Source organism: Terrapene carolina, unplaced genomic scaffold (genome assembly GCF_002925995.2).
Source record: "Terrapene carolina triunguis isolate 2854851 unplaced genomic scaffold, T_m_triunguis-2.0 Scaffold517, whole genome shotgun sequence".
Classification (NCBI taxonomy): domain Eukaryota; kingdom Metazoa; phylum Chordata; order Testudines; family Emydidae; genus Terrapene; species Terrapene triunguis.
In genome coordinates, this window is record NW_020664868.1 from 3583321 (window position 1) to 3588500 (window position 5180).

Sequence of the window (5180 nt, forward strand, 5' to 3'; positions counted from 1 at the left end):
CAGAAGGTAACCAAGTCCTGCATGGCGTCCAGTGAGTGCAGAGCCAGCCCTGTTGTTACGAGGTTTGGGGAGGGAATGGCAATAAGGAAGAGCACCACCTGTTGTGTGGGGGATGCCTGCAGTACAGCCTCCGTTACAAGTACGTATCCCTCTCGCTATCTCCCCACCCTGCTAACAGTCCCACACCAATTCTTCCTCTTCATTCCCCCTCCTCCCCCTCTGCCCATCTTCACCCCTCTTTTCTGGAATGAGCCCCTGAGAACAGTCTCCTGCCTCACAGGGAGTGCTGCAGTGAGTTATACTGAGCCCTGAGAACAGTCCTGCTGCCTGCAGGGGGTGCTCCATTGAATAGCACTGGGTCCCTGGGGGAAGAGGTGGAATTAAGTGAATGTGGCTCTAGACTGCCACAAACTGCAGCTGATTCCACATGGGGCATGGTTCAATTGGTCTGTGCTGCAAACTCATGCCACTAACCTTGCTACGTCCAGTGTCTCCTGAGCTCCTGTATGGGGGATGTAGGGCTGAGCTGTTCAACCCTAACCTGCTCTCTCTGTCCTGAAGCCTATTCTGGAATATCCCCCAAGTTGACTGCATTTGCTCTGCTTCTTCACAGTGCCCCCAGCAAACACAATCCCAAATGGTCGGCGTTGCCCTGCCTGTTCTTCTTTGTTTAACTTGCCATGCAGCGAAGCGACCTTAGATTGCACTGGATCGGAGACCCATTGCATCGCAGTAACTGGAAGCATAACAATGGGTAACTTGAATTTATTTATTCTGGTATGTTATTTGCTTTCTTATTATTTCCGCTCAGACGACACCTATGGTCTGGTAGATAAGGGATTGGGCTTGGACTCCAGACACCTGGGTTCTAATGTCGGACAGCAACTGGCCTATTGTGTGACCTCAGGCTAGTCTCTGTGTCTGTTTCCCCTTGTACTAGATCTCTTCTATTGGGGGCCCTGTTATGCTAGGCGCTGCACAGACCCTGACTGAGATTGGGAGGGTCCCCCGTTGTGCCAGGTATTGCACAGACACAGCCATTCACCATTCCACAGATTTTACCATCTAAATAGTCAAAGGAACGATTATTATCTCCATTGTATGGATGAGGAAACTGAGGCCCGGAGAGATTAAGGCTGGGATCGTCAAAGGAGTTTGGGGAGTAAGGGACCCAGATCCCATTAAAATTCAACCGCCGCCTATGTTACACTCCTTTGAAAAATCTGCACCTAAGTGATGTGCCCAAGGCCAACCAGGGAGTCTGTGGCAGAGCAAAGAATTGAATCCAGATATTATGAGTCCCAGCCTGGTCCCTTCATTAACACAAGGCCTCTTTTCTTAGAGATCCCACTCCCTGCCACCAACCATCAATTGTTTCGTTGCTCAATGAAGAGTGGGACTAATATAAAGCCCACTGAGGTGAATGGGTGTCATCAGTGGGTTTTAGATCTGGAGTCCCAGTGATTTGTCCAAGGACACACAGTGAGCCTGCATCAGAGCCGTGGAGGGGGAGGTTGTTGGGGCCTAGATGAGAAGGGGGAAGCAGAGCAGACGAAGAAGTGAAGGCCATGGAGGGCTTACATGCAGCTCTGGGGAATGGAGCAAAGGGGAGGCCTAGATGGAAGTGCAGGGAACAGAGCAGAGGAGGAAGCTGAGGCTGTTGTGGTTTAGAAGGGCAGGAGGTGTGGATTTATGGGTAATGGTGACAGAAGGAGACAAAAGTCCCTTGACACTGACCAGCTGCTTCTTTTTCCAGGGGCAGGTTCATATCCTATACAGACCACCATGAAGGGTTGCGCCACTGAATCCGCCTGCAACCTTTTAAAAGGAGATTCAGGGCCCTTCAGAGACAACATGAAGATAACCACAGCCACATGCAGCCCAGCCCCTGGCAAGTCTGAACCGACTAAGGGACCAGCCCTGGGTGCAAGTGGCACAGCTAAGCAGCCAGCCCCTAGTGTAACCAGTCCGATTAAGGGACCAGCCCCCAGTGCAAGTGGCACAGCTAAGGGACCAGCCCCTTTTGCGGCTGGCACAACTCCAGGACCATCTGGGCTTCTCCTCCTCCCAGTCCTCACAGGGTTATTCCTGGTGAAGCTCCTCTCCTGATCCCCACACTACGCACCGGCGACACTGCACTGAATAACACCTATTCAGCTTGCATTTGCCCTTCTCAGCTGCTGCCTTTCCATTCCAGAGGCTCTCCCTTTCTGGACAGATTTGTTTCCCCTTTACTTTGTTGCACTGAATAAAACAAACTGGAGATCAGAAAACTCTGGAACTGGATGAATTATTTTGACACGAAAAATTTGTCAAAAAGCTGATTAGATTTATGGAGACCCCTAGTGATGAAATTAGACAGCACACTCAGGGAGTGCCTGTGTCCAGCAGCCTTAATGAAAGATCCTCTATTCATCAAAGCCAAGTCCTGCCACGTCTACTGCTGGTGCACCCTACAGTAGGTAGCTGTAAATTTACAGTCTAATTTGGAAATTATTGTTCAAAATCTGGAAAAGCATTTTTGTGGCAGAGCTGGGAACAGAACCCTGGCCTCCCAGGCCCCACCCTAGCACTTGCATTGGAGTTACTCATATTTATACTTAGGCATCACTCTTAAAATAGTTTCCGGAAGGGGGACCTAAGGTGGCAGTCTATTAGCTCATGTGTTGGGCACATGGAGCTTTTCTCTGTGGTAAGAAAAAGCCCTTGATTTTCCCACTTAGTCCTCTCTAAGCAACAGAAGCAGGTGGGAGGGCGCATAATTAGACAGACAAGGAGGGAAAGCAAATAGAATAAGGGGGAAGGAGGATTTCTGCCCTGGGAAATGTTCCCATGCCAGGAACCATAGGCGCCAACTCCGTGAGTGCTCCGGGCCTTAAGCAGCCACGGGGAAAAAAAAGTGGGTGCTCAGCACCCACCAGTACAACTGTTCCGTGCTGCTGCCGATCAGCAGTTTGGTGGCTGAGGGAGGTGCTTGGGGGAGGATGGAGAGAGGTGGGCGGGCAGGGACCTCAGGGGAGGAGGCGGAGGGCGGTGGCAGGCGGGTGCCTTGGGGAAGGAGGCGGAGCGGGGCGTGAAGAGGTGGACCGAGGGTAGGGCTTCAGGGGAAGGGGCGGAGTGGTGATGGGGCCTTGGTGCGGAGCAGGGGCGGAGCACCTTCCCCCCGGGAAAAATAAACATCAGTGCCTATGCCAGGAACAATCAGCTCCTGTGTAACAAACACCATGATTAGAGCTGGTTGAATTTTTTTCGACACTTTTTATGTTGAAAGTTGGCCTTTTTAAAAAAAACTGAAAATGTTGTGGTTTTTTTTAAACTTTCCATATTTTGGGGATGAAGCCCCCAAATTCCAGGAGGTGTTTCCTCTTTTCTTCTTTTTCAGCAGCAAAATGGAAAAAGGGAAGCGTGCGAGAACACCAAAACATGTCCATTTTGAACATTTTTTTGAAAGCAGAAAAGCTCTGATTAAAATTTTCTACCAAAAAAAAACCCAAAAAACCCAACCAAAGAAACAAACAAAATCTCCCTTTTAAAAATTATTTTGAAAGTGTTCCCCCAAAACTATTTTGTTTTTCAACCAGCTCTGGAGATCATGACTAAGCTATGATTTTGTAATGAATATTTTTAGTAAAAGTCACAGGCAAGCGAGGACAGGTCTGTCCCCCAAGACCTGCGAGAGTAAAGGACCATCTCCCAGGATAGGCTGTAGATCTCCAATGATGCGCTGGAGAGGTTCCAGTTGGGGGCCGAAGGCGACAGCCAGTGGTGCTCTGCTATTTTCTCCGTTGGCCCTGTCTTGTAGGAGGTGACTTCTGGGTACTCGTCTGGCTCTGTCAATCCGCCCCCCCACCTCAGCAGGTGGGTATTGCAGTTCCAAGAATGCCTGACAGAGATCCCGCAGGTGCTCTCGCAGGTCTTGGGGGACAGACCTGTCCTCGCTTGCAGACAGCCCCCCAGCCTAAATCAAGTACTCACCAGCAACCACACATCACTGAACAAAAACACTGACCCAGGAACCTATCCTTGTAACAAAGCCCGATGCCAACTCTGTCCACATATCTATTCAAGTGACATCATCATAGGGCCTGATCACATCGGCCATACCATCAGGGGCTCGTTCACCTGCACATCTACCAATGTGATATGTGCCGTCGTGTGCCGGCGGTGCCCCTCTGCCGTGTACATTGGCCAAGCCGGACGGTCTCTACGCAAAAGAATTGATGGACACGGGTCTGACATCGGGAATCATAATACTCAGAGACCAGTGGGAGAACACTTTAACCTGTCTGGCCATTCTATGACAGACCTGTGGGTGGCTATCTTAAAACAGAAAAACTTCAAAAACAGACTCCAACGAGAGACTGCTGAGCTGGAATTGATATGCAAACTAGACACAATCAACTCAGGATTAAATAAGGACTGGGAATGGCTAAGCCATTACAAACATTGAATCTATCTCCCCTTGTAAGTATTTTCACACTTGCTTCTTATCAAACTGTCTGTACTGAGCTATCTTGATTATCACTTCAAAAGTTTTTTTTCTCTTACTTAATTGGCCTCTCAGGCTTGGTCTACACTTACCCCCCAATTTGAACTAAGGTACGCAACTTCAGCTACATGAATAACGTAGCTGAAGTTTGAAGTACCTTAGTTCGAACTTACCTTGGTCCAGATGCGGCAGGCAGGCTCCCCCGTCGACTCCGCGGTACTCCTCTCGTCTAGCTGGAGTACCGCAGTCGACGGCGAGCACTTCCGGGTTCGACTTATCTCGTCCAGACAAGACGCGATAAGTCGAACCCAGAAGTTCGATTTCCAGCCGCCGAACTAGCGGCTGGGTATAGACGTACCCTCAGAGTTGGTAAGACAACTCCCACCTGTTCGTGCTCTCTGTATGTGTGTATATATATCTCCTCAATATATGTTTCACTCTATATGCATCCGAAGAAGTGGGCTGTAGCCCACGAAAGCTTATGCTCTAATAAAGTTGTTAGTCTCTAAGGTGCCACAAGTACTCCTGTTCTCAGGGCCGGCTCCAGGCACCAGCTTCTCAAGCAGGTGCTTGGGGCGGCCGTTCCGGATAGGGGCGGCAGTTCCAGGTATTCGGCGGCAATTCGGCGGACGGTCCCTCACTCCGCCTGGGAGTGAAGGACCTCCCGCCGAATTGCCGCCGCCAGAACGCG